This window comes from Sus scrofa, chromosome 14 (genome assembly GCF_054392235.1).
Source record: "Sus scrofa isolate SSC_HxYL_T2T_F1_AM1 chromosome 14, Sscrofa_HxYL_maternal_Yorkshire_Landrace_v2.0, whole genome shotgun sequence".
In the NCBI taxonomy this organism is placed as follows: domain Eukaryota; kingdom Metazoa; phylum Chordata; class Mammalia; order Artiodactyla; family Suidae; genus Sus; species Sus scrofa.
In genome coordinates this window covers 15405950-15415215 of record NC_139396.1, presented here as the reverse complement: position 1 = coordinate 15415215, position 9266 = coordinate 15405950, and the positions used below count along the sequence as shown (strand labels likewise).

At 55.3% G+C, this 9266-nt stretch overlaps 1 pseudogene across 1 annotated transcript; it reads right to left on the bottom strand.

Moving 5' to 3' along the window:
• Positions 1-620: 620 nt before the first annotated feature.
• On the bottom strand, positions 621-8868 carry LOC146396340 (cyclin-dependent kinase 20-like; annotated as a pseudogene). The gene is made up of 8 exons (XR_014826900.1): positions 8729-8868; positions 8261-8374; positions 5218-5406; positions 4876-4997; positions 4619-4681; positions 3732-3853; positions 3213-3368; positions 621-1856 (listed from the first exon to the last, which is right to left on the bottom strand). The product of XR_014826900.1 is annotated as a cyclin-dependent kinase 20-like (transcript).
• Between the last annotated feature and the right edge of the window lie 398 nt (positions 8869-9266).

The window sequence follows — 9266 nt, the reverse complement described above, 5'->3', positions numbered from 1 at the left end:
GGTCAGGGTGATAGGGTCAGGTTCAGCATAAGGCTCAAGGCCAAAGTGAGGGTCAATGTCAGGGCGGACTAAGGTTTAGGGTCTTTGTGAGTGGAACTGGCCAGGGATCAGCAGTCAGGGTGTGGGTACAGCCTCACATTTATGTGGAGATGAGAGATAACTAGAAATTGAGCTAGACTTAAGGTTAGAGTCTACAGATGTGGGTAGTCCAACAGGCAGAGGCCAGATCCTTAAAATATCTTTAAAGACCTATGAGACACTCAGACTTTACCCTGAAAGCAACAACTGTGCTTTGCCCTCTAAAAACCTGGAGGGCAGTGACTGTGGCAGTGTTAGTTCTCTGTGAACTCTGTGCTCAGAGGAGTTTATCCACATGGGAACAAAATGAATGTTTTAAACTAAAAGATTGCTAAGTTTCTCCATTTGTCTGCTTTTGTATATCTGTGAGCTGATTCCACACTTCTTATTTATTACAGCCCTGAGTCTTGGGATATGATACGCTAAGTCCTTTCATCTTTCTCCTTTTCTTCTGCTTCTGCCTCCCCCTCTTAACCCTTTCATTTCTGCATATATTTCAGAATTGGCTTACCAAATTATTAAATAAGAAAAAGAAGAGCCAGTTCGGATTGTACTGGATTTACTGAATTAACAAATGATTTTCAGGAATGTCTGTCCTATTTGCCTGGTGTCTGAGTAAGGAGGTGGCCTGTGTGGTCCTGGCTCATGCTTATCCTGAGGGTGATGTAACCAGATTAAGATGTGGAGGGTCACGGAGTTCACCTCGTGGCTCAGTGGTTATTAACAAACCCAACTAGGATCCATGAGGATGTGGGTTCAATCCCTGACCTTGCTTGGAGGGTTGGGGATTTGATGTTGCCATGAGCTGTGGTGTAGGTTGCAGATAAGGCTCAGATCTGGTGTTGCTGTGGCTGTGGTGTAGCTGTAGCTCTGATTTGCCCCTCGCCTGGGAACTTTCATATGCCACAGGTTTGGCCCTGAAAAAGAAAAAAAAATGTGGAGGGTCACTTATTGGGTCCCCAATTTGAGCCATCCCTGGGCCTTGACTTCTGTCATCTCACCTTCAAGTGGGAGCTCCAAGACATGAAGCACCTAGAAAATCCCCAAGACTAAGGCGGCCATGAATGGGGCTACTTTCCAAGTGACCAGAGACAAGCAAGGGCCAGGAGACCATGCTACCTCAGGCACATCCCTCAACAGGAGCTGAAGAGGGGTACACATCAGGTAGGACTATTTGGGTTTTATCCTAAATCTCAGAATTGAACTAGTGCTTAATGTCTCTGAGAACAAAATCAAACCACACTTTCCTCCCCACTTGTGTTTCTGACATCTCACACTCAGTGCTCCCCCAGATGGCTCTACCGAGGCTGTCTCTGACCAATAAGGTGGCAGCTAGAGAAGCAGCATGGTGGCAGACACAGCAGCAGCACTCACTGCCTCCTTGGATGGACCTGTCAGCAGCACACAGACGGCAGCTGACAGCGCAGGCCGCAGGTGCCCTCTGCTGGGGCTGGATGTCCTCATCACCCAGCTGAGAGCAGGACCAGGTACAGCCTGTGGCTGAATCAGGCCAGAGCTGGGGAACAAGAGGCCTGGGTGGTTCTGGTGGGGAGCACGCTGGCGGGGCCTGGCCTAGCATCTCAGCCCTCCAGGATGAAGGGCCGAATCAGCTCCGGGTTCAACAGCGACTCCTCCAGAGGCTGGTCCACGTGGAAGTCATGGACGTGGGGGGGTCCTGGGTGGGCCTTGGGGGTAGGTCCCTCTGGGCGGTGGGGAATCGGCAGCTCCGAGGGGTGGGCCGGCAGGGGAGCTGTGAAGAAGTACTGGTGCAGGAGGGCCTGAAGGCAGCAAGCAAGGGACAGCAAAAGGAAACCAGTCACCTCCCCATCCCAGCTTCAGCTCACTTCCCTTTGAGGGGGAGATGTCAACATTGCCCTGAAGAGGCCTTCCTCCCTCTGCTCATCAGTGCAGCTGACTCCAAGCCTCTGAGTGCTTGCTGCCCAAGCACTGCTCCAGGGACCCAGGATGCAGCAGCAAACAGAGCAAAGAGGAGAATAAATAATATAAAGTAGTAGGAGAAAGAGCACATTGGATGATGAGTGCTGTGGGGGGTGGACAGTGAGGAGGAAAGAGGAACAGCGGAGAGGCTGCAGACCTGAAGATGGGCAGGGGAAGCCCCAGGGGGTGGCGCTTGAGAAGAGACCTGAAGGATGAATGAGTGAGGCCCAGGGACATGGAGGGGCCCCAGAGCAAGTGGAATGGAAGCTGCCAGGGTCACCAAGAGGATGGCCCCTAGTGTGTGATGCCTGAGGGCCACTAGGACCTGAGTTTCTCCTCTGAGAGGGAGCCACAGGAGGGCCCTGCAGGGGAGGGTGTGACAGCCTCCCTGGACAAGATCCCCCTCTCCGCCAGGGGAATGGGCAGGAGGGGAAGCTTACCATGGGGTGGGGGCGGGGGGGTGACTTAGACTTGGGACAGCAGCAGGGAGCTGAGAAGGGGTCGGTTGGCCTCAGTACACTCTGAAGGCACTGCTGACATGGGAACTCACCAAGGTATGAGGGCCAAGGGCAAGGAGGGGAGGACAGGTACACCCGATAGAGGCTCTGATGCCATCCCTGCCATTGGCAGGTGGCCCTGCCCTCCTCCCCTGCCTTCCAGCCACAATCCACCTGTCCTGGGTTCTCCTCTCCAGGCCTCTGTTCATTATTTCTCTTGGGGAAACAGCTCCCTGTGCTTAAACTGATCCTTCTCCAGGAAGCCTTACATGACCCCAAAGTCAGTCCCAACATCACTCTTCAGGGCTGTCACAGACTGGCTGCCCTGCCTCACCACAGGCTGGACATCCCACAGACACGAGCTACGTCTGTCTGTTCACTCTGCACCAGGGCCCAGGACAATGCCTGGTGTGTGCCAGATGCTGAGTAAATACTTATTGAAGGAATAAAGGCATGAAGAGGTGAGTCACCAATAACCTGAAGATGTGCTCTTCTGCAATGTGGGCATGCCCTTCTAATGGGCCACCCCTGGCCACCACAGCCCCTCTGGGGTCTGCTCAGGAGAGGCTCAGCTGCTCCACACCCTCCTGCACTGGCTCCGGGGGTTCTGTCCGAGCCCATCACAGGTTCTGGGGGACCTCAACCTGCTGGGTCACATGAGCACGAACGAGGAGGCTCAGGGCACTAGGTGTCGCCTACCTGGGAGGCTGCAATGCGCTGGAGTGGAGGGTAGAGGAGGAACCGCCCCAGCAGGTCCAAGGCCTGGGGAGAGGCATCGGGCAGCACCTCCTCCAAGGGTACGTGTGCCTGCTCCTTGAAGGAGATCTTGTTGTAGTCAGGCAGCTCTGTGATCTCCTGGAGGAGAAGCAGGCCCATTAGGGCTGGTACCCGCCCTGCCAAGCCCCTGCTTGTACCAGGTCACTCTGTCATCACGCACTCAATCCGTCCTTCAGTCCTTCCTCCACTTCTCGGGAGCCCACTCTGTGCCCAGCTGTGTGAGTGCCAGGGACAGGTTGGAAAAGACAGGGGATGGGACATGGACCAGCTCTCCTGCCTCCAGCAGGGCAGGAGGAGCCCCTGAGCTGAGCCAGGACAGAGAATGGGAGGTCAGGGAGTTGTGGGGCTACAGGAGAGAAGGTGTGGGCCAGGGGACTCACTAGCTCTTGGGGGGACAGAGGACACCTGTCCCACCCCTCCCCTCCATAGGGCCCTACAAACCGGCCAGACGAGGGTTGGGGGTGCCCAAGATGCGAAGCACACAGCAAAGCTGTTCGATGTCATTCTCCCCTGGGAAAAGGGGGGACCCGTTCAACAGCTCCCCCAGGATGCATCCCACGGCCCTGCAGATACAGAACACAAACATCTCAGAGACCTCAGCACAGCCACAGATCTCCCCGCACCAGCACTCACGCCTGACACCAGGGTCAAAACACCCACAAAGTAGCCTAGAGGCTTCAGAGTGAAGAATACAGACCCCCAAACCGGGAAACGCAGAACGCAGAATTTATACCCCTTCCTCTGCAGCTCTCAGGCCTCAACCCCTCAAGTCTAGAACGCAGAATTTATACCCCTTCCTCTGCAGCTCTCAGGCCTCAACCCCTCAGCAGTCCTAAGACCTCTCAGAGCCTCCCATTCTGGACATACACCCTGTCCTCCCATCCCAGGGAAGACCTCCAAAACGGCCCCCAAATCTCACAGTCTCAGCAAATACAGACCATCCTACCCTAGAGAACTGTTCAGGGCCTTCCCATCCAGGGCCCCAGGCCTTGGGCTAGCTCAGGGACACTGTGTTCCAGGGTGTCACTCCCTGCAAGCAGACGTTCCATGGCCGGACCACCTTCCCAACCTCCACCCAGAGACCTCCTCCTGGGACAGCCACTCTCATCCCACCTGACCCCCACCCAGCTCAAAACTCTCATGGAAAAGAACAGTGACTCCAACTCCTCAGAGATACTCTAACCAAGCAAGACACCCCCAGGGCACCCCTGTATGTTTAAGCTCACAGCAGGAGAACAGCCCCTAATAGCCTGGAGACCTCAATGCCCAGTGGGAAAGATCACTCGAGCACCCGCACCCACCCCCTGCCCAGCCCACAGGAGGCTCACCACAGGTCAACACCCTGATTGTACTGGTGGGCACCAGACAGGAGCTCAGGGGCTCGGTACCACCTGTGAGAGGATGGCAGTGGTCAGAGCCAGGTCACCGGTCTGTCAGGAAGCTGCCTGCCCCAGAAGGTCACCCTGGCCCCCACACCAGCTCCAGGAGCACTGTTTGAACAGAAGGTCCAGAAGCATCTCTACCCCAGTGGGAGGGTTGGGGCCTGGCCATTGCCTGGTCCTGCCTGGGAACTGGTCCTCCCTACCTGGTGGCCACCTGGTGCGTGTAGAGGCAGCTGCCATCTGAGGAAAAGACCCGGGCCAGGCCAAAGTCCGCTATCTTGAGCTGGCCCGAGGCGCTGATTAGCAAGTTGGCTGGTTTCAGGTCCTGAGGGCACAAAAAGAGGCATTGGTTCCTTGTGAGCCCCCATGGGACCTCGGGATAAGAGAGCTGGGCAGGCTGAGCACCCGGGTCAGCCCAGGACCGCACCTCCTTCAGGGCTATACCCCTGGCCACTCACACATGGGCCTGCCCCCTTTGTCCCCTCTCCAAGCATGCCCTACATCATGGTCCCCCAGGTCCCACCCCAGGCCACGCTGGAACTGACCCGATGCACAATGTTGTTGGCATGGCAGAAGGCGACGTCTTTGAGCAGCATCTGCAAATAGCTCTTGACCTGTGCCTGGGCCAGTGGCCTCTGGGCGTGGCGCAGCACCTCAGCCAGATCTGACAGCATGTACTCAAAGGCCAGCACAAAGCCTGCACTGTGTGGGAACACAGCCTTCAATTGCACAACCTGTGGGGGAGGGGGAGAGGCATCCCATCAGCCCCCAGACTCACGTGGCTCACACCCTCTGTGGAACTCTCGGCTCTTGCCTCAACAGAAGACCAGGCAGAAAAGGTGACAGGAGATCTGAGCTTAGAATCAGGGAGCTGGGTGCTCTCATGTGCTCCCCTCTCCCAACAGAAGGCAAGACCCTACTCTAATGCTCCAGTAAAGGCGCAGGAGAAAGGAGGTCTAAGAAAATCCACTTAGGGCAGTGTCTGGTCCCCCACCCAGCCTACGAACTGGAAAATCACCTGGAAACACACACACACACACACACACACACACACACACGTCTCCTCCTGTTTCTTCTACAGCCATTAACTCCCAGAACCAAGAGAAGGCACTGGTGATCACATCTCCCAGTGCTGGGACAGCAGGAGATATGTCACATATACTTCCTGAGGGCCCACAGGTCACAAGGGCCAGGCTGCACAGCAGTGAGCAGGAGCAAGAGCGAGGGGGTCCTGATGGGCTTTAAGGAGTTCGGGGGACAAATGACTGACAGGCATAAGAACAAATCTATGGGGTATCTTGATGAAGGTTCTGATGAAGACAGAAGAGATGGGCTGGGCTCACTTATGCAGGGATCTGGGAAGGAGTTCTGGGCAGGGGGACAGTGAGCACAGGGCTCCAGAGGCGAGAACAGGAAGGAGGCTGCTCTGTACTCCTGGAGCCTAGATGTACTTGTCAGGCAAGAGAAACTTAAGTGTTGAATGAATAGAAAAAGAGACTGGAAGAGTTTTCACCCTGGCGCAAGGGAAAGAAATCCGACTAGGAACCATAGGTTGTGGGTTCGATCCCTGGCCTTGCTCAGTGGGTTAAGGATCCGGCATTGCCATGAGCTGTGATGTAGGTCGCAGACGTGGCTCAGATCTGGCGTTGCTGTGGCTCTGGCATAGGCCAGCAGCTGTAGCTCCAATTCGACCCCTGGGGACCTCCATATGCCCCAGGTGTGGCCCTAAAAAAAAATAAAAAAAAGAGAGAGAGAGACTGGAGGTGGGTGACAGCAGACAGTGACAATTCTTTTGGAGTGAAAAGAAGCCACTGGGGCTTTTCAAGCCGGAGAGTGGATAACTTCAACTACACATTTTGACTGTAGAGTGGGGTCAGGGAGGGGGTTTGGGGGGCAAAGTCATTCTGATGAGAGGTGAAGATGGCCTGGGCAAGGCTAGAATGATATCTGGAGTGTTTTAAAGATAGAACCTTCAGGCCTGCTGATGCACAGGACACGGGACCCCATGGGCCCTCCACCTCTCCCACGCACAAGCTGCTGCCAAGTCCTTTTACCTTCCTCAAAAAATGAGAAGGGGGGAGTTCCCATCATGGCTCAGTGGTTAACAAATCTGACTAGGAACCATGAGGTTGCAGGTTTGATCCCAGGCCTCACTCAGTGGGTTAAGGATCCGGTGTTGCCATGAGCTGTGGTGTAGCTCACAGAAGAGGCTTGGATCTGGCATTGCTGTGGCTGTGGTGTAGGCTGGCAGCTGTAGCTCTGATTAGACCCTTAGCCTGGGAACCTCCATATGCTACGGGTGCAGCCCTAAAAAGCTGAAGAAAAGAAAAAAAAAAAAAGAGAGAGAGAGAAGGGCCATATTACTGCTTTTCTGATTTTGAGAGTAGGAGACAATCACTTTACAGATTGAGACAAACACATAACATTCAGATAATACACAAACTCATAAGCAAAAAAAAAAAAAATCGCAAAAGAAGAATCCTATCACCTACTGTCAACCTCACAAGTATATTCCACCAGACTTAGCAACAGACATGGCACATACAGACATATATGCACAGGCATATACAAAATACTTTCGCACAAAACCAGGATGACACATGAAGTTGTATAATATGGTTTTGGCACTGATGTAGCACGAACATCTCCAGAGGATAAGAAGCAAGCCAGAGTATCACCCACTGTTGGGTGGGTGGACCTGCCCTTGGCATTCCCCAGGAAATTACACACATTCTCTATTCAGGACACGGTCAAGAGAGATGTGCACAGAGAGAATGAGGCTGGGCGGGTGTGGTCTCTCCTCCTGTACCCACAGCCCCTCCAGGGCCCATCACAGCACAAACGAGGCCAGGAGGGTCTTGCAGCCTCTGTCCTGTCTCGAGAGCCAGGTCAGGGTCAGGGTCAGTGTTCGTCACCAGTGCCCAGCAGAGGGCAGAGCCTATGGGGGCCCCAAAGTTAAAATGTACTGATTCCCCAATCAGAGGAGAAAACTCAGAAGGACAATGTGGAGTTCCCATCATGGCTCAGTGGAACGAATCTGACTAGGATCCATGAGGTTGCAGGTTAGATCCCTGGCCTCACTCAGTGGGTTAAGGATCCGGTGTTGCTGTGAGCTGTGGTGTAGGTCACAGACAGGGCTCAGGTCCCACGTTGCTGTGGCTGTGGTAGACCGGCAGCTACAGCTCTGATTAGACCCCTAGCCTGAGAACCACCATATGCTGTGGGTGTGGCCCTAAAAAGACCAAAAAAAAAAAAAAAAGAAGAAGGACAATGTACATAAAGCTGCTAATCCAGCCTGCGGAACACAATGGGAGCTCAATGGGTGGCAATTATCCTTATTATTAGAATTCATTAAAAGTTTTGAGCAAAAAGGGATGTTAGTGAATAAATGAATAAGTACACAAAGAAATAAGTGGGTGAACAGAGAGGGAGTGAGTGAGGAATGAAATAACTGGGGGGGAATAAGGGTGAACAAGTGGACAGGAAAGGGAGTAGTGAGGGGTGAGGAAGCAAACGACAGCAAGTCCCCAGGGTGGAAGTGAGTGGATAATGGCAGGAACCCCAGCACAGGGCACCAGCCCTACTCACATACTGACTGTCCTCAATCTCCTGCAGGGCCTTGATCTCCCGCAGGGCCTGGTTGGGGATGCCATCCTCCAGCCGCCGTAGGGCCACCTTCTTGAGGGCCACGATCTCTCCAGTCTGTTTGGGACAGGACGCAGACACTGCTACCCCATCCCGGGCTGGGAAAAGGAATGGGATGCGAGGCTTGAGGCCCTCGTGAGAGTGGAACGCACCCCCTACCCCATTCTGGAGGGATATCAGGGCCAGGAGTCGCAGCGCTGGGAAAACAGCTCAGAGATAACCACACCAGCTCACAGGGAACACTCGCCATCTAAAAGCACCGCTGACAGCTGGCCGCACCCCACCCCGCCAAGGGGGCAAGAGATAGGCGGACGCCACAAAAAGCTGAGGGGAGGCAGGAGCAATGGCCCATGCGTGGGTGCGAACATAGGGTAGATCTCAAAGGAACCGAAGGAAGGACTGGGTGCTCACCTCCACGTGCTTGGCCTTGAAGACGATGCCATGAGCGCCCTCCCCTATGCGGCCCAAGATGCAGTACTGCTCCATGGCCCTCTGCCTGGCATTATTACGCCCCAGCGTCACAACCTCTCCCGTGCACAAGCAACCGGACCCTTCCTCCTAAGCCTGCCCCGCCCTCTGCGCCCATAGGCGGCTGCCTAGCAACGGCGCGGGCGCGCGCTCCGGGACCGGGAGGCCAGCGCAGCGAGGGAAGGCGGCCCTGGGCTCGTCTGCGCCTTCCCCTAGGCGCTCGCCATCACGGCTCAGGGCGCTTCACTCAAAGGGAGTCACACGAGTGCACAAAGGACCAACCGCAGCAACTGTCACTGTCACCCCTTCTCAACCCTGCGCGAGCATCACATGACGAGTGACGCCAGAGCACGCACGGGGCGGGGCCATGCAGCCCCGGGGCAAGGCCGGGCAGCAGGTGGGGCGGGGCTGCATAGGCGGGAGGGTGGAGCTGCTCAGCGGGCGGGGCAGGGAGCTGGCCGGGGGGGGGGGGGGGGGGGGG